The sequence below is a fragment of the Bos grunniens genome, chromosome 4 (genome assembly GCF_055505025.1).
Source record: "Bos grunniens cultivar Pamir isolate PY7600 chromosome 4, Bosgru_T2T1.0, whole genome shotgun sequence".
Classification (NCBI taxonomy): Eukaryota; Metazoa; Chordata; class Mammalia; order Artiodactyla; family Bovidae; genus Bos; species Bos grunniens.
The window spans coordinates 79,935,755-79,961,817 of NC_141168.1; the positions used below are offsets into that span (position 1 = coordinate 79,935,755).

A 26,063-nucleotide genomic window follows, 5' to 3' on the forward strand; every position below is an offset into this window, starting at 1 on the left:
TAAATGGAAGCCTTTCTTTAATAATCATACATGGCATTGATATGGCCTGAGGGGAGTGGATTCTCTACTAACCCATAGGTTCTATCCACCGTTCCTTCCCTGGGATATCAAAGAAAAAAAATGAAGCGAAGTGAAAGTCACTTAGTAGTATCCTACTGCTTTCCACCTCATGAACTATAGCTCGCCAGGCTTCTGTGTCTATGGAATTCTCCAGGCCAGAATTCTGGAATGAGTTGCCATTCCCTTCTCCAAAGGACCTTCCTGACCCAGGGATTGAACCCGGGTCTCCTGCATTGCAGGCAGATTCTTTACCGTCTAAGCCACGAGGGAAGCCCAGAAGAAGAACAAGAAAATAAATATATATATATATATATATATATAGAGAGAGAGAGAGAGAGAGAGAGAGAGAATCTAAATTAAAGCAAGGACTGATGCCGAAGCTCCAGTACTTTGGCCACCTGATGTGAAGAGCCGACTCACTGGAAAAGACTGAGGGAATGAAGAAAAGAGGGTGACAGAGGATGAGATAGCTAGATGGCATCACTGATTCAATGGACATGAGTTTGAGCAAACTCAGGGAGATAGTGAAGCACAGGGTAGCCTGGCATGCTCCAGTTCATGGGGTTGCAAAGAGTTGGACATAATTTATCAAGTGAACAACAGCAGCAGCAAATTGCTCTGAAGAAAACCAATCACAATTTTAAAACAAGTCTTCTCATTCCACTTTCAGATTGCTGACAGTAAGCTGCCCTGTATAGAAATTTCTGGAGCTGCCACTGACAATTATTGACCTTCATGTGCTCAAATCATGCTATTTTACATGAATTTCACAGCTAATCCCTAATAAAAATTTATGATTTTCCAGTAGCCATGGATCTATCAGCATCCCTTCTGTTTTTTGGAGACATTACAGAAAAGTACATTTTAACAGTATAAAACTATTTTCAAAGTGTGAATCAGTTAAATTGAAGATTTAAAAAACAAACTGGCCTTTTTGGACCAATTTTTTTGTGTGTGTTCGTGAGATTGAAAGCTTAGACTGAGGAAGGCAACTCGATCTTTTGTTCTGATGCTTTCTGCCTATATATATTTCCTTAAGAGGAGACTGAACAATTCTGCCTATGGGCTATTTGAACAGAATGTATTCAAAATGCTAATACATTCATGTTATAATAAAGGAAATATGGCATCACCTTTAAAACCTGTCATCAATCCAGTAACAAGTTATGTTTAAACACAGTAATTCATATGACCATTTATATAATAGACCAAAATATCATCTACTGAAAGCCAAGTTAAAACAAAACTTGTTCTAGTGGGAAGATAAGCTTTTCAAAATGAACTATAGTAGTTGTAAATTTTTTGGTATTATTCTCTATTGAAATTACATACCCTATTTCATCAGTGCTTAATGAGCCCTGAATGTCCAACATCTTGGGTCTCTATGTAGCTTGGGCTTCCCTGGTAGCTCAGCAGGTAAAGAATCCACCTGCAATGCAGGAGACCCTGGTTTGATTCCTGGGTTGGGAAGATCCCCTGGAGGAGGACATGGCAATCTACTTCAGTATTCTTGCCTGGAGAATCCCCATGGATAGAGGAGCCTGGAGGGCTAGAGTCTATGTGGTCACAATGAGTTGGACACAACTGAGCGATTCAGCAGAGCTATGCAGCTGAAAGTAAAAGACTGAAAACTTTCCAGAGTGTCTTTATCAACAAGTATATTGGTTTGGCTTAAACTTCTGACTGTTACAAGGAAAGTAACTGCTCTTTATACAACAGTATGTCTTTTTTTCTTTACAAATAGAGAAGAAAAATTTTCTAGGTTGATTACTTGATTTACTAGATTTAGAAGAATCACAGATATAGATTTCCTTAAACAGGCCTCATGTTGAATATTGTAATTAATTATGCCTTTGGGAAGATTTATAACAACTGAAAAATAAGGAGACGCTGTGCAGAGGGAATAAAGTAAAGATGGGAGAGTGAAGGTGTGGACTTATTCAATGGATCACGAAGAGAATAAGCCAATAGTCTTTTCAAAAGAAGCAGTACATACACCACTAAACAGAGGATGGTCTGAAGGGACAGCAAGGAGTGGAAATGCTCATGCAGAGCAGATTTAATGAGTGACCCTCCTTATCTGACTGCGTGCAGCTCTTGAGAGCTGGGAAGGCGTCTTCCATGAACCCTGGAATGAGAAAATAACTGCCTTATCCATGAAGCACATCAGAGAAATTTTCTCTACAGCTGGAGAAATTGGGCTAATTTCTAGAAAATACAACATTTTTAATATATAGAATTTGAGTCTTAACTATTTTCCCATGAATTTCTGATATGTACCTTATCTTTCTTCTTTCCAGGGAGTAAAAGAGTCTCTACATTTATGCACCAGCTATGTCAGGACCTTTCTTAATATCACCTTACAAAAGTCAAGATTTTCATGCTTTATTTTTGCAAAACACACCTTATCTTATAGTTCAAGAACTGGTGACACTCCCTCCCACCTGCCCCCATAAGCAGCAGAACATTTCAAAAGGATTATTAAGACATCATTAAATTCCACACTTCGAACAAAAAACCAGCACTTTTAAAAATTCAACATGTTCACAATGGAATGGACTTCAGTTTCTACAGATGTGGCTTGAGCGTGATCCACTTATTTTTACTTGGTACTGATTCACTGATTTATTCCCAATGCTAAATTCAGCAGAGAGATGGTCATTCTACACAAATCCTGGACCCTGAACACTAGCCTTCCTCATCAAAAGGAAAACATCACTACCCTCATCAGTGTCCCTGCAAAACACAGACCCAGTACTGTCAGTACATTGCCTCTGAAGAGCAAATATTTTGAAAGATATTTGAAAATGTAAACTAAATGACTAGCCTATGAACCATTTATTATACATTTCTCAAGGTTTTTTTCCTCTACGGAATCAGCAAGGCATTATAACCATGGTATTTATAACAATATGTGCTTATATTTTTGTCAATGGTTATGCATTTGGACATGTTTGAGAACTTTGCTATCTTCCACGTTCTACAGCTCTTCTGGAAATCTGAGCAAATTTTCATCTTTCTACTCAGTTGCATACAACTTACACTTGGCACCTTCAGAATGCTGTGCTAGTACTAAGAGATGTAAATGATAATACAGAAATTATGTGGAAGATTACTAGCTGTAGAATGTGTATTCATAGTCATTTGTTGTAAAATTTCTTGCTTTCATTGTCACCTCAGAAAGACTGGTTTTGAACATTAAAAGATGTTCCTTAAAATCTTGTACTTTGTCTAGTTCCTGTTGGGTCACAAAATATTTACTCTAGTTTTCTAATTGTTCTATCTGAATTTTTGTTTCTGTATGAATCTAATATTTCCTTTTGAAATATTATTTCTAAATTCAATCTTTACAACTTTTTCCTTAACTAATTTTTGAGCCAGTTGGGGGATAAGGAAATAAAAAGATAGTTGGTCATGCTTTAAAGGTGCAGAACTTAAATTCTAGATTATGAAAGACCTTTCCTTTTTACCAGAAGATGTATTGCTAGGTAGTCCTGCTTTCTTAAGCAGAAGTTCACTTACGGCAGAGACCACGAGTCCTCCTAAAAAGGCTCCCCACAGAAGGGGACGATGGACCACATTCTGCCTTGTGTTTTATAGGATAAATTATTGGTAACTGCTTTGTTTAGATACTAAAATCAAGAATAATCTTGTCATGTCAGTTGCCAGGGTAAATAAATACCCAAAACTGCAAACCGAGATAACACCAGTTTGGAAGGATCTTTGGAAAAATCTTGAAGATATTCAAAACATACTGATGTAATATCCTTTCATTTCCTGGGAATAGAAAAAGTATCCTCCTAAAATATGGGGATGTGTTACAGAAATTAAAATGAACAAAGTGTAGTTCAGGCTTCAGGAGCAGGAGAGCAGGTTTCTGACCTGCCTGGACACTGCCTGAATTCTGTGTCTACCTGTGAGCCCCACCAGTCAGACAGTATTTTATATGGGAAAGAGAGTAGATCTTGGAATCTACTAAACCCCTGAAGGGCTTACGAGCCCCCAAGGGGTTCTAAGAAATGTTGATGAGTCATGAGGTGAAACAAACAGCACTGTAAAAGTTAAAAACCAAAACTGCAATTTTGCTATCAGTTTGCATGTGGCTGGCCTGGGATTCTAAATGGGAGATCCCAAAACTTCAATCTGAAGTCTCACCCATGGGGTGGATGTACTTCCCAGGACCCTTTCCCTGTTGGGGCTCCAGATTAAGGAGGGACTTCTCAGTGCTGCTCAAGTCTGGATATAGATAGGCCCAATCTGGTGATGTATAAACTGTGACTTCTTCATCGCTTGTATTTCTTTTTTTAAAATGACTGTATATTGAAATTAACTCAAAAAAATTGAAATTGTTTATTTGTGAGTAAGGAGTGGTTTCTTTTGTTAACGAATTCATCAAACGTAAAGGAAAGTAAAACTTTTGGCAAAACAACATGTGAGATCCTAGCCATCTGTCTTCATATACTGAGTCTACTTTCACTACATTAGGATACCTGTGGACATGTTGATTTAGGAAGAATACAAAGGATACTTCTTTAAGTCTTAAACTAAATAGGGTTGAATGATGTAAAGCAGAAATAGTTCAGAAGAATTGAGTAAAAAATTACATACCCACCTAAGGGTAGATAGAACTGTATAAACAATCAATGACACAGATTTTAAATCTTCATATTTAAAAATATGAAATTTTTAAAAATTAAAAAAAATAAGAAATGCACCTCATATTATTTGTGTGCTAAGTCGCTTCAGTCATTTCTGACTCTGCAACCCTATGGACTGTAGCTCGCCAGGCTCCTCTGTCCATGGGATTCTCCAGGCAAGAATACTTGCAGTGGGTTGCCATGCCCTTCTCCAGAGGGTCTTCCTGACCCAGGGATGGAACTTGCCCCTCTTATGTCTTCTGCATTGGTAGGCGGGGAGAAAGGTTCTGACTTATGAGCTCATAGTACTCACTATATTCTAATTTTTATCATTACTTACCATATTTTCTTTAAATTCTTTAAATATACAAAAGGAAAAACAATCCATACATAAAGACAAATGAAATACATTAAAAATACCTAGTAGAAAGTATAATACCCTGTTTTAAAAGCGGGAGACAGTTATTTTTATATGACAATGAGTTTGGATGTGTGTGTGTGTGTGTGTGTGCTTCCACATGCGTGTGCTGAGGCGGGAGTTCGGCACTTTGGGGAGTATGCTTCATGTTGACTTAATTGCCCCAGAGCAAGTATAATTGTACACATGGATGGATTAGTCTGCTTTTTTTCATTGAAAAATTGCCCCATATTTTAAAGAGGCACATTTTTATTCAACATTGTTAAATCACCCCCAAAAACCCAGGTGTTTAAAACTTAAAGTTTGAAAATCTGTATCATCTGCAAAGGGGTTAACATAAACTGGAGAATCTGTGGCATCCTAAAGTGGGTTGAGGCTTACTGTTGCTGACGAGCACATGAAGAAAAGAAAATGTGTAGATCTTTCAGTACTCAGAAAAAGAGGTTAAAGGGGGTGTCATCTTAGGGGAAACATAGCTGTATGTTAGATTTTTACATGTTTGATAAGCTGTTGATCTTATTAACCCATTATCAATGTCTGGTCTGAATTACAGAGGATCTTTCTAGCTGGAGTTTGCTGCAGGTGTGTTCTGTCAGTTCAGTGTTCTGGTTGAAGTTCAATGTATTAGAGACACTGTGGCTGTTTTCTCTCTATCTGCCTCTTCATGGTCACCTACAACTATAAATAACCACTCCACTTAATTAATCACTATTCATTATGATTTTCTGCATATACTAACAGAATTGCCTATATTTGTTTTTCTGAGTTATTTACAGCTAGTTGAGTTGATGAACTAAAGATGAATTAGTGCCAAATACTGGCATCAAAAAAATACAGGCATACTCTGCTTTTTCTTTTCTTGGCTCAAAGGTAGCTGCATTATTAAATATTTGTGAAAATAAAAACTTCCTTTAGTAGAAAAATGATTTGCTTTTCATTTATTTAGTTTTGAATGTGTATGATTTGAATGATATTTGATATTACTACTATAACTATATATTAGCTATTGTTGACCTTATCTAACATTTTTACATATTAACTCCTATTCTCTTTTCCCAACTGTTCTCAGATGCTAGTAAGCTTATATGTACATATTTCTGAAATGCTCCAGTCTATACACTCATGAAGGAACTAGTGCTTCATGAGTGACATAGCTAAGGACAAACGGTTTAAACTCTTGTTTACTTCATTGTGTTAAATCTGACTCAGGTGCCTCAGCATCACCTGTGAACTTCTTAAAAATGCAGAATCTCAGGTTCTATCCTAGACCTACTGAATCAGAATCTGTAGTTTGGTAGGATACCAAAGTGTTTTCTAGTCACGAGGAAGTAAACATGCCCACATTAAATCACAGTGAAATTAGACTACCTGTGTAACAGTTTTATTTGTCTTGTTCTTGGTATTAGGTAGATTTATTACAGAATGACTTAAAAGGGTAAAGCTATAAAAGCATACTGCTATGAGAGGAAAGTTCATCGTGCTTGACAATTTGCTACTATAAATATTTCACTTAGCAGAAGGAAATGACAACCCACTCCAGTATTCTTGCCTAGAAAATCCTGTGGACAGAGAAGCCTGGTGGGCTGCTGTCTGTAGCATCACACAGAGTTGGACACGACTAAAGCAACTTAGTATGCATGCACGCATTGGAGAAGGACATGGCAACCCACTCCAGTATTCTTGCCTGGAGAATCCCAGGGATGGAGAAGCCTGCTGGGCTGCCATCTATGGGTTCACACAGAGTCAGACTTGACTGAAGCAACTTAGAAGCGGCAACAGCATTTCACTTAGCTTTGTCGTTTGCTCTGTGAAATCTGAAAATGCTATTTTCAGATGGTTATAGAGCTAATCAGCTTGGCAGGGTAGAGGGTGAAGCAATAGTAACTTGACTCTCTAAATCTTATGGAAGGAGTTCTTTGATCTGTTTGACAGTATTCATGACAAATATTCATATTTACTGCATGTAAAGATTTCTTCCCTGGAGGATGTCTTGAGAGGGATAAGCATGAGCAAGGGAGGAGAATACAAAGACAAGGGCTTATTTCTGGAAAAGAATGAGTGTCTAAACAGTAATATAAGCATAAATAAGGCCAGTGTGGAGGAGAGAACTGAACTTGGACTGATCTCGGGTCCAGAAGTCAAGGCTACAGCTACTGTTCTGCCCTAACACTACATTCAGTCTACACAGGTGAGGACTATGGTCATTATGGAAAGATGGTACTATATATGACAGGATAGGTAATTAGTGGAATATAGTTTTACAAACCCCATTTTCTAAGCATTAAAGAAGATAATTTAGTTATTGGAGACATCTAAGGAAACACCTTTAGATGGTTTTGCCAAGAATACACACTAGTCACGGCAAACACACTCCTCCAACAGCACAAGACATGACTCCACATATGAACATCATCAGATGGTCAATACCATAATCAGATTGATTATATTATTTGCAGCCAAAGATGGAGAAGCTCTATATTGTCAGCAAGACAAGACTGGGAGCTGACTGTGGCTCTGATCATAAACTCTTTATTACGTAATTCAGTCTTTAATTGAAGAAACTAGGGGAAACCACTAGAACATTCAGGTATGACCTAAATCAAATTCCTTATGATTATACAGTAGAAGGGACAAACAGATTCAAAGGTTTAGACCTGATAGACAGAGTGCCTGAAGAACTATGGATGGAGGTTCATGACATTGTACAGGAGGTGGTAATCAAAATCATTCACCAAAAAAGAAATGCAAAAAGCCAAAATGATTGTCTGAGGAGGCCTTACAGATAGCTGAGAAAAGAAAAGAAGTGAAAGGCAAAGAAGAAAAGGAATGATACAGCCATCTGAATGCAGAGCTCCAAAGAATAGCAATGAGAGATAAGAAAGCCTTCTTCAGTGATCAATGCAAAGAAATAGAGGAAAACAAGAGTATGAAAGACTAGAGATCTCTTCAAGAAAATTAGAGAAACCAAGGGAACATTTCATGCAAGTTCAGTTCAGTTGCTTAGTCGTGTCCGACTCTTTGTGACCCCATGAATCGCAGCACGCCAGGCCTCCCTGTCCATCACCAACTCCCGGAGTTCACTGAGACTCACGTCCATCGAGTCAGTGATGCCATCCAGCCATCTCATCCTCTCATCCTTCTCCTCCTGCCCCCAATCCCTCCCAGCATCAGAGTCTTTTCCAATGAGTCAACTCTTCGCAGGAGTGGCCAAAGTACTGGAGTTTCAGCTTTAGCATCATTCCTTCCAAAGAAATCCCAGGGCTGATCTTCAGAATGGACTGGTTGGATCTCCTTGCAGTCCAAGGGACTCTCAAGAGTCTTATCCAACACCACAGTTCAAAAGCATCAATTCTTAGGCGCTCAGCCTTCTTCATAGTCCAACTCTCATATCCATACATGACCAGAGGAAAAACCATAGCCTTGACTAGACAAACCTTTGTTGGCAAAGTAATGTCTCTGCTATGTGTACAATAAAGGACAGAAACTGTATGGACCTAACAGAAGCAGAAGATATTAAGAAGAGGTGGAAAGAATATACAGAAGAACTATACAAAAAAGTTCTTGAGGACCCAGATAACCATGATGCTGTGGTAACTCATCTAGAGTCAGATATCATGGAATGTGAAGTCAAGTGGGCCTTAGGAAGCATGACTATGAACAAAACTATATGAAGAGATAGATTTCCAGCTGAGGTATTTCAAATCCTAAAAGATGATACTGTGAAAGTGCTGCACTCAATATGCCCACAAATTTGGAAAACTCAACAGTGGCCACAGGACTGGAAAAGGTCAGTTTCCGTTCCAATCCCGAAGAAGGACAATGCGAAAGAATGTTCAAATTATCACACAATTGCAGTCATCTCACACTCTAGCAAGGTAATGCTCAAATTCTTCAAACTAGACATCAACACCACGTGAACTGAGAACTTCCAGATGTTCAAATTAGATTTATAAGAGGCAGAGGCACCAGAGATCAAATTGCCACCATCCTTTGGATCACAGAAGAAGCAAGCCAATTCCAGAAAAACATCTACTTCTGCTTTGTTGACTACACCAAAGCCTTTGACTCTATGGATCACAACAAGCTGTGAATAATAAATAGATGGGAATACCAGACCATCTTACTAGCCTCCTGAGAAATGTGTATGTAGGTCAAGAAGGAACAGTGAGAACTGGACATGAATAATCGACTGATTCCAAATTCGGAAAGAAGTATGTCAAGGCTATATATTGTCACCCTGCTTATTTAACTTATATGCAGAGTACATCATTTGAAATGCTGGACTGAATGAAGCACAAGCTGGAGTCTAGATTGCAGGGAGAAATATCAATAATCTCAGATATGCAGATGACACCTTCCTATGGAAGAAACTGAAGATGAATTAAAGAGCCTTTTGATGAAAGTGAAAGAGGAGAGTGAAAAAGTAGGCTTGAAATTCAACATCCATAATACTAAGATCATGGCATCCAGTCCCATCACTTCATTGCAAATAAATGGGGACAGTGACAGACTTTATTTCCTTAGGTTTCAAAATCACTGCAGCCATGAAATTAAAAGACACTTGCTCCTTGGTTGAAAAGTTATGACCAACCTAGATAGCATATTAAAAAATCAGAGTCATTACTTTGCCCACAAAGTTCCATCTAGTCAAAGCTATGGTTTTTTCAGTAGTCATGTATGGTGAGAGTTGGATCATAAAGAAAGCTGAGAGCTGAAGAATTAATGCTTTTGAACTGTGGTGTTGGAGAAGACCCTTGAGAGTCTCTTAGATTGCATGGAGATCAAATCAGTCAATCCTAAAGGAAATCAGTCCTGAATATTCACTGGAAAGACTAATGCTGAAGCTCCCATAGATTGGCCACCTGATGTGAAGAACTGACTCCTAGGAAAAGACCCTGAAACTGGGAAAGATTGAAGCCAGGAGGAGAAGGGGATGGCAGAGGAGGAGCTGGTTGGATGGCATCACCAATTCAATGGATATGACTTTGTGCAAGCTCTGGGTGTTGGTGATTGACAGGGAAACCCGGCGTGCTGCATTCCATGGGGTTGTAAAGAGTCGGACACCACTGTATGCCTGAAATGAACTGAAGGAAGCATCTTAAAATAAGTATGGTTAATGAGAAAGTGTTAAGTATCTGAAGCTTTTGATATAGACTACAGAGCAAGATTCTAAAAATTTTCTCTTTTCTGGAACTTGTTTGAAATATCAACACATATTAATGTTGCATATTTCCACTAAGATATCTGAATAATCATTTAAAATTAAAGGTCTGATAAGAGTGTGAGAGATATATGTATTGACTATTAAGTAGCAACTTTTCCTTTCAGTTCAGTTCAGCTCAGTCGCTCAGTCGTGTCCGACTCTTTGCAACCCCATGAATTGCAGCACGCCAGGCCTCCCTGTCCATCACCAACTCCCGGAGTTCACTCAGACTCACGTCCATCGAGTCAGCGATGCCATCCAGCCATCTCATCCTCTGTCGTCCCCTTCTCCTCCTGCCCCCAATCCCTCCCAGCATCAGAATATTTTCCAATGAGTCAACTCTTCGCGTGAGGTGGCCAAAGTATTGGAGTTTCAGCTTTAGCATCATTCCTTCCAATGAACACCCAGGACTGATCTTTAGAATGGACTGGTTGGATCTCCTTGCAGTCCAAGGGACTCTCAAGAGTCTTCTCCAACACCACAGTTCAAAAGCATCAATTCTTCGGTGCTCAGCTTTCTTCACAGTCCAACTCTCACATCCATACATGACCACTGGAAAAACCATAGCCTTGACTAGATGAACCTTTGTTGGCAAAGTAATGTCTCTGCTTTTCAATACGCTATCTAGGTTGGTCATAACTTTCCTTCCAAGGAGTAAGCATCTGTTAATTTCATGGCTGCAATCACCATCTACCGTGATTTTGGAGCTCAAAAAAATAAAGTCTGACACTGTTTCCACTGTTTCCCATCTATTTCACATGAAGTCATGGGACCAGATGCCATGATATCGGTTTTCTGAATGTTGAGCTTTAAGCCAACTTTTTCACTCTCCACTTTCACTTTCATCAAGAGGCTTTTGAGTTCCTCTTCACTTTCTGCCATAAGGGTGGTGTCATCTGCAGATCTGAGGTTATTGATATTTTGCCCAGAAATCTTGATTCCAGCTTGTGCTTCTTCCAGCCCAGCATTTCTCATGATGTACTCTGCATATAAGTTAAATAAGCGGGGTGACAATATATAGCCTTGACGTACTCCTTTTCCTATTTGGAACCAGTCTGTTGTTCCATGTCCAGTTCTAACTGTTGCTTCCTAACCTGCATATAGGTTTCTCAAGAGGCAGGTCAGGTGGTCTGGTATTCCCATCTCTTTCAGAATTTTCCACAGTCTATTGTGATCCACATAGTCAAAGGCTTTGGCATAGTCCCTCCCTCATTGTCTTCCCACTGCAGCCCTGAAACCATCACACAGGTAGTATGCTTATATGAGGGGGTATGAGTGGAGTAACCAACTGATGGACAGCTGAGTCACTATGATTCATAAATATCTCCTACAAATAATTTCTTGCTGAAATGTGTTATTTTGCTATATTATTTGTATTTGCTCTGTTAATAATATTTATCTCTGGTTCTAGGTGAAGATGCAACATAGGAAGATTCTGAAATCACTTTTTCCCAACAAGCCATATCTACAGCTACATATGGAGCAATTTCGTCTTAAAACAAAACACCTAAAAACTATCTATGGAGTTCCTGTACATAGAGCAATGGAAACAGTGACTGACTTTTTCACAGGAAACTAATCAAACTGATCACATGGACCACAGCCTTGTCTAACTCAATGAAAATATGAGCCATGACGTGTAGGGCCACCCAAGACAGATAGGTCATGGTGGAGAGTTCTGACAAAATGTGATCAACTGGAAAAGGGAATGGCAAACCGCCTCAGTATTCATGCCTTGAGAATTCCATTAACAGTATGAAAAGGCAAAAAGATAGGACACAGAAAGATGAACTCCCCAGGTTGGTAGGTGCCCAATATCCTACTGGATAAGAATGGAGAAATAACTTCATAAAGAATGAAGAGATGGAACAAAACAAAAACAAATCCCAGTTGTGGATGTGACTGGTGACGGAGGTAAAGTCCGATGCTGTAAAGAGCAATATTGCATAGGAACCTGGAATGTTAAGTTCATGAATCAAGGCAAACTGGAAGAGGTCAAACAAGAGATGACACCAGTAAACAGCAAGATTTTAGGAATCAGTGAATTAAAATGGACTGGAATGGGCAAATTTAATTCAGATAACCATTAAATCTACTACTGTGGGCAAGAATCTCTTAAAGAAATGGAGTAGCCCTCATAGTCAACAAAACAGTCTGATATGCAGTAATTGGGTGCAGTCTCAAAAAAGACAGAATGATCTCTGTTCATTACCAAGGCAAGCTATTCAATATCTCAGTAATGCAAGTCTATATCCCAACTAGTGATGCTGAAGAAATTGAAGTTCAACAGTTCTATGAAGACCTACAAGACCTCCTAGAACTAACACCCAAAAAAGATGTCCTTTTCATCATAGGGGACTGGAATGCAAACAGGAAGTCAAGAGATACCTGGAGTAACAGACAAGTTAGGCCTTGGAGTACAAAATGAAGCAGGGCAAAGGCTAACAGTTATGCCAAGAGAATGCACTGGTCATAGCAAACACACTCTTCTAACAACACAAGAGAAGACTCTACACATGGACATCACCAGATGGTCAATACTTAAATCAGTTTGATTATGTTCTTTGCAGCCAGAGATGGAGAAGCTCTATACAGTCAGTAAAAACAAGACAGGGAGCTGACTGTGGATCAGATCATAAACTCCTTATTGCAAAATTTAGACTTATAGAATAAAGAAGGGGAAACCACTAGACCATTCAGGTATGACCTAAATCAATTCCCTTACAATTATACAGTGGAAGTGACAAATAGATTCAAGGGATGGGATCTGATAGAGTCACTGAAGAACTATGGATGGAGTTCGTGACATTGTACAGGAGGCAGGGATCAAAACCATACCCAAGAAAAAGAAATGCAAAAAGGCAAAATGGTTGTCTAAGGAGGCCTTAAAAATAGCTGAGAAAAGAAGAGAAGCTAAAGACAAAGAAGAAAAGGATAGATATACCCATTTGATTGCAGAATTCCAAACAACAGCAAGAGCGATAAGGCAGCTGTCCTAAGGGATCAGTGCAAAGAAACAGAGGAAAACAATAGAATGGGAAAGATCAGAGATCTCTTAGAGAAAATTAGAAATACCAAGGGAAATTTTCATGCAAAGATGGGCTCAACAAAGAGCAGAAATGGTATGGACCTAACAGAAGTAGAACAGATAAAGAAGAGGTGGCAAGAATACACAGAAGAACTAAACAAAAAAGACCTTAATGACCCAGATAACCACGATGGTGTGATCATGCACTAGACACAGACATCCTGGAATGTGAAGTCAAGTGGGCCTTAGGAAGCATCACTACAAACAAAGTTAGTGGAGGTGATGGAATTTCCAGTTGAGCTATTTCAAACCTTAAAGATGACACTGTGAAAGTGTTGCACTCAATATGTCCACAAATTTGGAAAACTCAGCAGTGGCCACAGGACTGGAAAAGGTCAGTTTTCATTCCAATCCCAAAGAAAGGCAATGCCAAAGAATGCTCAAACTACTGCACAGTTGCACTCATCTCACACGAAGCCAGGCTTCAACAGTACATGAACCGTGAATTTCCAGATGTTCAAGTTGGATTTAGAAAAGGCAGAGGAACCAGAGATCGAATTGCCAACATCCACTGGATCATCGAAAAAGCAAGAGAAAACCAGAAAAACATCTACTTCTGATTTGTTGACTACACCAAAGTTTTGACTGTGAGGGTCACAACAAGCTGTGGAAAAGTCGTCAGTTGATGGGAATACCAGATCACCTTACCTGCCTCCTGTGAAATCTGTATGCAAGTCAAGAAGCAACAGTTAGAATCAGACATGGAACAACAGACTGGTTCCAAAATGGGAAAGGAGTACGTCAAGGGTGTATATTGTCACCCTGCTTATTTAACTTATATGCAGAGTACATCATGTGAAATGCCAAGCTGGATGAAGCACAAGCTGGAATCAAGTTTGCTGGGAGAAATATCAATAATCTCAGGTATGCAGATGACACCACCCTCATGACAGAAAAAGAAGACGAAATAAAGAGCCTCTTGATGAAAGTGAAAGAAGAGAGTGAAAAAGCTGGCTTAAAACTCAACATTCAAAACATGAAGATCATGGCATCTGGTCCCATTACTTCATGGCAAATAGATGGGGAAACAATGGAAATAGTGGGAGACTTTATTTTTGGGGGGCTCCAAAGTCACTTCAGATGGTGACTACAGCCATGAAATTTAAAAGATGTTTGCTCCTTGGAAGAAAAGCTATGATCAACCTAGACAAAAGGCAGAGAAAAGGTCCATCTAGTCAAAGCTATGGTTTTTCCAGGAGTTATATATGAATGTGAGAGTTGGACCATAAAGAAAGTGAGTGCCAAAGAATTGATGCTTTTGAACTGTGGTGTTGGAGAAGCCTCTTGAGAGTCCTTTGGACTGCAAGGATATCAAACCAGTCAATTCTAAAGAAATCCATCCTGAATATTCATTGGTAAGATTGATGCTGAAGCTCCAGTAGTTTGGCCACCTAATATGAAGAACTGATTCCTTGGAAAAGACTGTGATGCTGGGAAAGATTGAAGGCAGGAGGAGAAAGGGATGACAGAGAATGAGATGGGTGGATGGTATCATCCAGTCAATGGACATGAGTTTGAGTAAGCTCTGGGAATTGATGATGGGCATGGAAGCCTGGCGTGCTGCAGTCCATGGGTTCACAACGAGTCAGAAATGACTGAGCGACTGAACTGAACTGATGCATAGAGCAAATGAGAAAAATCCAACAATAAGCAGGTAGCAAAGGCTGAGACATAATTTTGCCATAAACCCAACACCTAGCACAGCTATCAACATTCAGGAAGAAATGTAAAATTCACAGCTTTCCTAAGGAGCAAAGAGTATGACTCTACAATTGGGCACCCTGAGTTTTAAGATCTACAGCTCAGCGATGAACCCCCTGAACATACAGCTTTCTTGCATCCACAAGACCCACAAAGGTATAACAAACTGAGACATGACTTTTAAAGGGCTCACATATGTAGATTAACCTGCCCCAGGGCCAGGTACAAAAGCAGCAGAACAAGACGCGCCCAGAATGCATATGTAAGAGGCTCAATTGCTAACCTTAAAATGTCAGACTGTGTGGCAGGCATCTCATTTCACACACACAGAGACCTGCTGAGGAGAGAGGGTTGCAACACCATCTTCACACTCTTGTTCTGCTTTGTTCTAGCAGGCAGCAGCCATCTCCCCTGCCCCACCTTGGACACCATGCTTTGCTCCCCCTCTGCCTCACTCCAGCCAGTGGGTGCCAATTTCACATTCTCCCTCTGCAGTGCTATGGAGAACCAGTATCTCTTAGTTCAGTTCAGTCACTCAGTCGTGTCCAACTCTTTGCGACCCCATGGACTGCAGCACACCAGGCTTCCCTGTCTATCACCAACTCCCGGAGCTTACTCAAACTCATGTCCATTGAGTTGGTGATGCCATCCAATATCTGTCATCCCCTTCTCCTCCCGCTTTCAATCTCACAGCATCAGAATCTTTTCCAATAAGTCAGTTCTTTGCATCAGGTGGCCATAGTATTGGAGTTTCAGCTTCAGCATCAGTCCTTCCAATGAATATTCAGGACTGATTTCCTTTAGGATGGATTGGTTGGATCCCCGGCAGTCCAAGGGACTCTCAAGAGTCTTCTCCAACACCACAGTTCAAAACCATCAATTCTTTGGCGCTCAGCTTTCTTTATAGTCCAACTCTCACATCCATACATAACCACTGGGAAAAACCATAGCTTTGACTAGATGGACTTTTGTTGGCAAAGTCTCTCAGAGTGAGCTTTTACATAGATTTGGTGATTTGATTTTTACATCTGGTGCTCTGGATTTGGAGAGTGCTTCCCAGTGGATAGCTCTTGATTGCCTGGCTCTAGAGGCCAGTGGCTTCTGTTTCTCTCATGTGACTATAACATTTGAACTGACAGCTCCTGGCAGACTGCCATGCCAAGGACACTGCACATTCAACAAATTGAAACACTCCCATTCTTTCTATTGAAGAGACCTCTTTGCCTGATCTGGAGCTTTGATCTCAGGGTCAGACTTCAGGATTAGCATTTATCTAGAGGCCTGTGGAACATAGCAAATACCATCTCTCATTCTGCCTTATTATACCTCACCAGTATCCTTCAGGAAAGAACTATTTTCCTTTTCTGGAGCCCTGATTTTTGCCAGTGCCACCCAAGGCACACGTCTAGAACACTTGGCTTTGCAGGCCAAAAGGGCATAAAACTATGATCACACTAGATAATATAAATGTGCACAATTTATACCAGAATATATAATCAGGCATACAAAAAGAGTGAAATAATTCCATTTGCAGCCACATGGATGGACCTAGAGATTATCATACTAAGAGAAGTAAGTCAGAGAAAGAGAATTGTAATATAGACTCACAGAGAAAAAAACAACTTATGGTTACCAAAGGAGAAAGAGGGGAGGAATAAACTGGGAATCTGGGATTAATAGATACATGATGCTATACATAAAATTAACAAAAAGTACCTACTCTATAGCACAGGGAACTATATTCAATATCTTATAATAACCTACAATGGCAATGAATCTGAAATATAATGTATGTGTGTTTGAATCTTTTGCTTTAATATTGTAACTTCTGTTGAACCATAAAAATTCTGAATTTTGAACAATTTTGAGAAAGAAGAACAAAGCTGGAGGCATCATACATCATATTCCAAACTATATTACAAAGCAAAACAGGATTTTATTAGCATAAAAACAGACACATATTAATGGAACAGACTAGAGACTGCAGCAATAAACCTATGCATATATGGTCGATAATTTACAACAAAGTAGTTCAGAATATATAACAGGGAAAGAATAATCTCTTCAATAAATGTTGGTGCAAAAACTGGACAGCCACATGTAAATAATTGACACTAGACCACCATCTTATACCATACACAAAAATTAACACAAAATGCACTGAAGACTTGAATGTTAGGCCTGAAACCATACAACTCTTGGAAGAAAACATATGCAGTAAGCTCTTTGACAACAATCTTGATTTTTTTTTTCAAATTTTGCAACAACAGGAAAACAAATAGGTCTACATCAAATTCAGAAGTTTCAGCAGAGTAAAGGAAACCAATGAAATAAAAAGACTAACTATAGAATAGGAGAAAATATTTATAAATCATGTATTTGATAAGAGGCTAATGTGTGAAATACATAAAGAATAAAAAATTCTTAACGAATAGAAAAAAAAAAACAATCTGGTTAAACAATTGAAAGAAGATCTGGATAGATATTTTTGAAATAAATATATACAAATGGCCTAACAGGTAGTTGAACTGCAAATCACAACCACAATGAGATACCACTGTACACTTACTAGAATGGCTGTCATTAAAAAGACAAGAAATAGCAAGTGTTGGAAAAGATATGGAGAAAAGGAAACCCTTGTGCACTGTTGTTGGGAATGTAAATTGGAGCACACAACATGGAAAAACAGCAGAAGTTCTTCAAAAAATTAAAAATATCATAAGATTCAGGAATTCTACTTCTGGGCATTTTTTGAAGAAAACATAAACACTAATTTTGAAAGATATATGCATTCCCCATATTGTTGCAGCATTACAGATGAAAGCCAAGATCTGGAAACAACTCAAGTGTTCACTGAGGAATGGAAGGACAGAGAAATTATGATAGATAGACAAACACAATGGAATATTATTCAGCCATAAAAAGTGACATATTACCATTTGTGATGACATGAACAAATCCTGAGAGCATTGTGCTAAGTGAAATAAGTCAAAGAGAGAAAGACAAACATGGTACGATCTCATTCATATACAGAATCCAAAAAAAAAAAAAAAAATCAAGCTCATAAATACAGAAAATACATTGGTGGTTGCCAGAGGCAAGGGGTGGGCATAGGTGAAGTCAGGAAAGGAAGTCAAAAAGTACAAACCTTCAGTTATAAAATAAGCCTTGAACATGTATGACATGATGACTCTAGTTAATAATACTGTATTGCACATTTGAAATCTGCTAAGACAATCAACAGTGAACAGTATGAAAAGGCAAAATGATAGGCTACTGAAAGAGGAACTCCCCAGGTCGGTAGGTGCCCAGTATGCTACTGGAGACCAGTGGAGAAATAACTCCAGAAAGAATGAAGGGATGGAGCCAAAGCAAAAACAATACCCAGCTGTGGATGTGACTGGTGATAGAAGCAAGGTCCGGTGCTATAAAGAACAATATTGCATAGGAACCCGGAATGTCAGGTCCATGAATCAAGGCAGATTGGAAGTGGTCATACAGGAGATGGCAAGAGTGAGCATCAACATTCTAGGAATCAGCGAACTAAAATGGACTGGAATAGGTGAATTTAATTCAGATGACCATTATATCTACTACTGCGGGCAGGAATCCCTTAGAAGAAATGGAGTAGCCATCATGGTCAACAAAAGAGTCCAAAATGCAGTAATTGGATGCAATCTCAAAAACAAGAGAATGATCTCTGTTCGTTTCCAAGCAAACCATTTAATATCACAGTAATCCAAGTCTATGCCCCAACCAGTAACACTGAAGAAGCTGAAGTTGAACGGTTCTATGAAGACCTACAAGACCTTTTAGAACTAACACCCAAAAAAGATGTCCTTTTCATTATAGGGGACTGGAATGCAAAAGTAGGAAGTCAAGAAACACCTGGAGTAACAGGCAAATTTGGCCTTCAAATACAGAATGAAGCAGGGCAAAGACTAATAGAGTTTTGCCAAGAAAACACACTGGTCATAGCAAAAACCCTCTTCTAACAACACAAGAGAAGACTCTACACATGGACATCACCAGATGGTCAACACCGAAATCAGATTGATTATATTCTTTGCAGCCAAAGATGGAGAAGCTCTATACAGTCAGCAAAAACAAGACCAGGAGCTGACTGTGGCTCAGACCATGAACTCCTTATTGCCAAATTCAGACTTAAATTGAAGAAAGTAGGGAAAATCACTAGACCATTCAGGTATGACCTAAATCAAATTCCTTATGATTATACAGTGGAAGTGAGAAATAGATTTAAGGGCCTAGATCTGATAGATAGACTGCCTGATGAACTATGGAATGAGGTTTGTGACATTGTACAGGAGACAGGGATCAAGACCATCCCCATGGAAAAGAAATGCAAAAAAACAAAATGGCTGTCTAAGGAGGACTTACAAATAGCTGTGAAAAGAAGAGAAGCAAAAAGCAAAGGAGAAAAGGAAATATATAAGCATCTGAATGCAGAGTTCCAAAGAATAGCAAGAAGAGATAAGAAAGCCTTCCTCGGCGATGAATGCAAAGAAATAGAGGAAAACAGAATGGGAAAGACTAGAGATCTCTTGAAGAAAATTAGAGATACCAAGGGAACATTTCATGCAAACATGGGCTCAACAAAGGATAGAAATGGTATGGACCTAACAGAAATATAAGATATTAAGAAGAGGTGGCAAGAGTACACAGAAGAACTGTACAAAAAAGATCTTCACGACCAAATAATCATGATGGTGTAATCACTGACCTAGAGCCAGACATCCTGGAACGTGAAGTCATGTGGGCCTTAGAAAGTATCACTACGAACAAAGCTAGTGGAGGTGATGAAATTCTAGTTGAGCTATTTTAAATCCTGAAAGATGATGCTGTGAAAGTGCTGCACTCAATATGCCAGCAAATTTGGAAAACTCAGCAGTGGCCACAGGACTGAAAAGGTCAGTTTTCATTCCAATGCCAAAAAAGTCAATGCCAAAGAATGCTCAAACTACTGCACAATTGCACTCATCTCACACACTAGTAAAGTAATGCTCAAAATTCTCCAAGCCAGGCTTCAGCAATATGTGAACCGTGAACTTCCTGATGTTCAAGCTGGTTTTAGAAAAGGCAGAGGAACCAGACATCAAATTGCCAACATCTGCTGGATCATGGAAAAAGCAAGAGAGTTCCAGAAAAACATCTATTTCTGCTTTATTGACTATGCCAAAGCCTTTGACTGTGTGGATCACAATAAACTCTGGAGGGTTCTGAAAGAGATGGAAATACCAGACCACCTGACTTGCCTCTTGAGAAACCTATATACAGGTCAGGAAGCAACAGTTAGAACTGGATATGGAACAACAGACTGGTTCCAAATAGGAAAAGGAGTACGTCAAGGCTGTATATTGTCATCCTGCTTATTCAACTTATATGCAGAGTATATCACGAGAAACGCTGGGCTGGAAGAAGCACAAGCTGGAATCAAGATTGCTGGGAGAAATATCAATAACCTCAGATATGGAGATGACACCACCCTTATGGCAGAAAGGAAGAGGAAATAAAAAGCCTCTTGATGAAAGTGAAAGTGGAGAGTGAAAAAGTTGGCTTAAAGCTCAACATTCAGAAAACGAAGATCATGGCATCAGGTCCCATCACTTTTTGGGAAATAGATGGGGAAACAGTGGAAACAGTGTCAGACTTTGTTTTTCTGGGCTCCAAAATCACTGCAGATGGTGACTGCAGCCATGAAATTAAAAGATGCTTACTCCTTGGAAGGAAAGTGATGACCAACCTAGATAGCATATTCAAAAGCAGAGACATTACTTTGCCAACAAAGGTCTGTCTAGTCAAGGCTATGGTTTTTCCTGTGGTCACATATGGATGTGAGAGTTGGACTGTGAAGAAGGCTGAGCGCTTAAGAATTGATGCTTTTGAACTGTGGTGTTGGAGAAGACTCTTGAGAGTCCCTTGGACTGCAAGGAGATCCAATTAGTCCATTCTGAAGGAGATCAGCCCTGGGATTTTTTTGGAAGGAATGATGCTAAAGCTGAAACTCCAATACTTTGGCCACCTCATGCGAAGAGTTGACTCATTGGAAAAGACTCTGATGCTGGGAGGGATTGGGGGCAGGAGGAGAAGGGGACGACAGAGGATGAGATGGCTGGATGGCATCACTGACTCGATGGACGTGAGTGTCAGTGAACCTGGGACTTGGTGATGGACAGGGAGGCCTGGCGTGCTGCGATTCATGCGGTTGCAAAGAGTTGGACATGACTGAGCGACTGATCTGATCTGAGTGACTGAATAACACAAGAGCAGAATAAGGTACACAAAATGTTCTCAATATTTGAAATAGTTGTTTTCTATGTTCTTTGTCTTGCACTGACATGCTAACTTTTATCATCTGATTGTAGTAGTAACAGCACTATTTTATTAACTTTTTGTACCACATGACACTTTCCTGTTAACTACATAGCTGCCGTTTAAGTGAATTCTAAACATGACTTCAATTTCCTTATGTAACCTTCTGAAACTTCCCTTAAATGTGAAATATCTTACTAATGATTTAATCTTCCTTTACATTGAATACATCCTCATTCTGTGGGAAACTCTATTCACCATTGTACAATATCTAGATTATTATGAAATTCAGAAGATATCAATCTGTTAATGCCATGGCAATTTTATTCATAAAAAAGGAGATAAGGATTATTGTCAGCTGTGGCAGAGGCAGAGGTGGCCCCAAATATTTTGTCCACTCTCCTGCATCTCTCAGATCCCTACAATTAGAGCAGTTACGCAATAAATTCTGGCTGAGAGTCTATGGATGGAAGTTCCATGCAATGCTTCCTAGGAAGTGCCACACAATGCTCTCTAGGAAGCACTGCAGAGCCCTCAGGTTCTTATCATCTGCTGCTACACCTGACAATATGCAGAGATTCCCATCAGCATGACTTCCTGGGTGATGGTGTGGAGCACAGCCTCACCAGCAAGTATTATGAGAAAGAAAGAAATTACTGTCATGTTAAGCCATGGAGAGTTTGCTAAGTTGTATTATCATTAAAAAAAAAAAAAAAAAAAAACCTTTAAATAATAAAAGGCCCTCCCAAAGGCAAAGTTTTTAGAGTTCTCTTTGAAGTCATCAACAGCGTACATATTACCTGTGTAATAATCTGGAAACCTTGAAGAACCTTATATTTAAGGACTAAAATATCCTGTAGTAACATTTACTAAATGGTATAACTTAGAACACTAGTTCTGGGGTATGATAACAGATACTATATGGGAAAATTTGGTCCCCTGGGTAAATATTTGGGAAATGTTGCAAAATAAATAGCTCTTCTGAGGAGTCACCAAACATATAAGCATGACATATGTTCCACCAATATTCCTTTAATCCAGTTTTCTAAACATAAGCATGGAACACAGTTTTTCCATTCAATATCTTAGGGTAGCAACTTACAGAATTCTAACTTTGGAAAGCTAACATTGGGAAAAGTTTAGTACTTCTTTTCAATAGGGCTGCTAAGTGATAGAGGGATTATGTGTATTTCATATACTTCAAGAGCTTCAGATAAATGGGCACAATATAAGGAAGATAAAGAGGTTATATGTTGGCTCAAAAAAGAAGCCTCTTTACTCCTAATGAAGTGCTTGGATGAACACAAACAAGGACAACCCTCAGCTTCAGCTGGCAGCATTCGAGCTCCAAACTGGAATCATTTATTTGAGTGAGTGCCTAAAGCATTTGAACCTTAACTTCTCAGTCCTGACAAAAATTTTCTGTTACATAAATGCAGAGAGGATGTGGAGACAAGGGAGCCCTCCTATACTTTGGTGGGAATGTAAATTGGTATAGGCACTATGGAGAAGAGTATGGAGGTTCCTTAAAAACCAAAAATAATAGATCTACCATAGAACCCTGCAATGCCACTCCTGGGCATATATCCAGAGAAAAATACGATCTGAAAGGATACAATGTTCATTGCAGCACTGTTTGTAATAGCCAAGATATGGAAATAACCTAGATGTCCATCAACAGAGGAATGGATAAAGAAGAAATGGTACATATATGCAGTGGAATATTACTCAGCCATTAAAAAGAGTGAGATAATGTCATTTCCAGCAACATGGATGGACCTGAAGATTGTCATAATAGGTGAAGTCAGACAGAGAAGGAGAAATATCATATGACATTCCTTGTATGTAGAACATAAAAATAAATTATACAAATGAGTGTACTTACAAAACAGAAAGAGACCAACAGAGAAACTGGGGGAAGGATGGGGGGAAGGGATAGTTAGGGAGTTTGGGATGGACATGTACACATGTACACACTGCTATATTTAAAATAGATAACCAACAAGGACCTACTGTAAAGCACATGAAACTCCACTCAGTGTTATGTGACAGCCTGGATGGGAGGGGAGTTTGGGGGAGAATAGATACATGTACCTGTATGGCTGAGTTCCTTCCCTGTTCACCTGAAACTATCAAACAATTAACATTGTTTCTTAATGGTCTACACCCCAATACAAAATAAAAAGTTTAAAAGACAAAATAATTTTCCTGTTACATATACAATTTGAGGCAGATAAACAAAGGGAAGTACAAGGTATATACACACATAAGCTTGCCTGTGTGTGCACATGTGTGGATATATGTGTGCACACACATATGTATGTATATATAGATAAGAACATAAAAATGACTTTTTCCCTCTCCTTAGAGAGTTGAGTCAGCTGTGCAAACAAGTAAAGATGATGTCTGCCAAGATTTTTAGGTAGCCTTTGAAATTACATATTGATCTAACTCTGTCCACATGAGAGCTATCCACATATACTGAGGCTCTCTCGCTTTAATCTGTCTTTTACACACAGCTCCCACCACAGCTCCTATGAAATATACGGGTAAGTTTATTTTATATCTTTGATGAAGTAGGTTTACTTTCATCCTGTGTTTTTATTCATTAGACTACGTGGCTTAAGTCTAAACTTTAAAGACCTTGATATTATGCATTTTATCTTTAGCAGTGTCCTTGAAATTTTCTTTTAAAAGTTGTATAGAAACCTCAATTTTAATCTCTCAAGCTTTCACTGGCATTACTGTGTACTTAATATGCTTTGTGTATTTAATATTCTCTTTTTAAACTGTATACATATATATTTATTTTTATTCCTGCATGTGAAGCCCCTACTCACCATATAAATCAGGTAGAGCCTACTGCTGGCTTAATACTTCTGTAAATGAACAAGGCAGTGATTGAAAATATAGGTGTTCATGTATATATAGATACACACATAATTATGTGTGCTATACACACATATGCACAAATATGTGTGTGTAAATATCCATGATTAGTTATCCCAAGGATAAAAGTGATGACACAAATTTTACCTTATTGTTTTATACTGGTAACTAATACTGTGAAATACTTTACAGTGTATGTGTACTGTGTACTTTACAGGTCTTTAGGATAAAATTTGTTTTATTTAACCTCAAAATAATTTTATTACTTGCCACATACAGAATATACTCATTTTCATTTCTTGTCTGTTGAATTTAGCTATAACTTTCTAACATCAGGTTATTTAAAACCGCTATTCAGTTTGTACAAATGTCTTAAAAAGAATATGTAAAGTTAGGTATTGACCAAGAACTCATTTATATATGTATATATATTTTTTCTTTCAGAAAAGTATATGGGCTCTTCAGTCAGATGACTGGGGTTTTAATCCTTGTTTTGGCATAAATTAGTTGTGTGACCTCAACTAGTTGTCTAAAGAACATACAAGGTCAATGAGATAACATTTGTGAAACACTTTTTTCAATAACTGACAGATAGTAAGCTCCCAATACATGTTAACTCTGGGACCATATCATCATTAAAATGTATAGGTCTTTGACTGCCCATACAATCTAGAATTGCAAAGCATATAATAAAATTCTTTTCATTTGTTAGACTACAAAAAAAGAATGAATCACTTAAACATTTTTATCTACTATATAAAATCTGCATTCATCTTTACATCCTAAATTTAAATCTACCATATGATTTAATCTTCAGCTTGAGACTGTAGGTAGGCTTAGAGTTAGTTTCTTTAACAAGAAAGAAAATCAGGAATATGATGACTGTATGAAGCTCAGTTCACAAACCTATTATTATTAATAGAGCTGTGGTCAGAAATTGGACTCTGTGATCCCCCATCTAGAACTCTTTTTTATGCACCTGTCATCTGCTTCCTAAATATGTTGTAATATTTACAATTACACAATGGACTTTACTCTTCCTCTTTCACTTCACAAGGGATAAAGTCCATGATTCAGCTGACTGAGAAAAACCGTCCTAAAGGATTTTCTGAAACCATGCAAAAGCTAGAAGAAAGTTTATTAACGTTTATAAAAGAAAGTTTATTTATTAAATTTCATAAAATTGAAATTTTAAATAATCTTAAAAATAAAGTTTAAAATATTTAAAAAATCTTTTTTAAAGGGTCAAATGTTAAAAGAGTAGCTATTTCATTGTTAATTAATAAGGACAAACAAACCCCAAGGAAAAAAAAAAAGATGAACAAGTATATTAGCAGAATTACTTTAAAATACAAATGCCCATATAATTAATAGGTTAAACTTCACTAAATTATTTACCAATAAAATAAGCACTTGTTAAAAATAAAGTTCAGTATGAACCAGTGTGTGTGATATATTGAGACAGGCATTCGCAAACACTGCTGGGTACATGTATAAAAAGGAATTTGCTAATACTCTTTCTACCAAAAGAAAGTATGTATTATTGATCCAGAAATTTCACTTTTGCTGTTTAGTAGGCCTAAGTACATAAATAAAACCACACATATGAATTTTTAGCATTGTTTTTAAAGTTCCATTAAATATGATATGGGTTATTTAAAACACAATACACTTTTATTACAAACTATTTTTCAATAATTGAAAAAAAAAAACAGTTAACACTATTCATAATATGAG

The 26,063-nt window shown here is 38.4% G+C and overlaps 2 protein-coding genes and 1 long non-coding RNA gene across 54 annotated transcripts in view; 2 read left to right on the forward strand and 1 right to left on the reverse strand.

Annotated features, from left to right (window-relative positions):
* The window catches only part of LOC147374431 (platelet glycoprotein 4), a 381,790-nt gene extending 378,512 nt beyond the window's left edge, over positions 1 to 3,278 (forward strand). For 31 of the 50 annotated variants that reach the window (XM_086398520.1, XM_086398530.1, XM_086398522.1 and 28 more), the window contains one exon: positions 2,361 to 3,278. The gene's annotated coding sequence lies outside the window, so the exon portion shown is untranslated. Of the gene's footprint in view, positions 1 to 730 lie in introns of all 50 variants that reach the window. The other 19 variants (XM_086398551.1, XM_086398543.1, XM_086398539.1 and 16 more) reach the window with 1 other exon arrangement.
* LOC147374434 (uncharacterized) overlaps positions 1 to 26,063 on the reverse strand; it is a 288,128-nt gene that overhangs the window by 62,675 nt on the left and 199,390 nt on the right. The gene's annotated exons all lie outside the window — the stretch shown is intronic.
* Positions 23,865 to 26,063, forward strand: part of LOC147374435 (platelet glycoprotein 4-like) — a 40,854-nt gene continuing 38,655 nt past the window's right edge. The window contains exon 1 of one of the 2 annotated variants that reach the window (XM_086398553.1): positions 23,865 to 23,986. The gene's annotated coding sequence lies outside the window, so the exon portion shown is untranslated. The remainder of the gene's footprint in view (positions 23,987 to 26,063) is intronic. The other variant, XM_086398555.1, reaches the window with a different exon arrangement.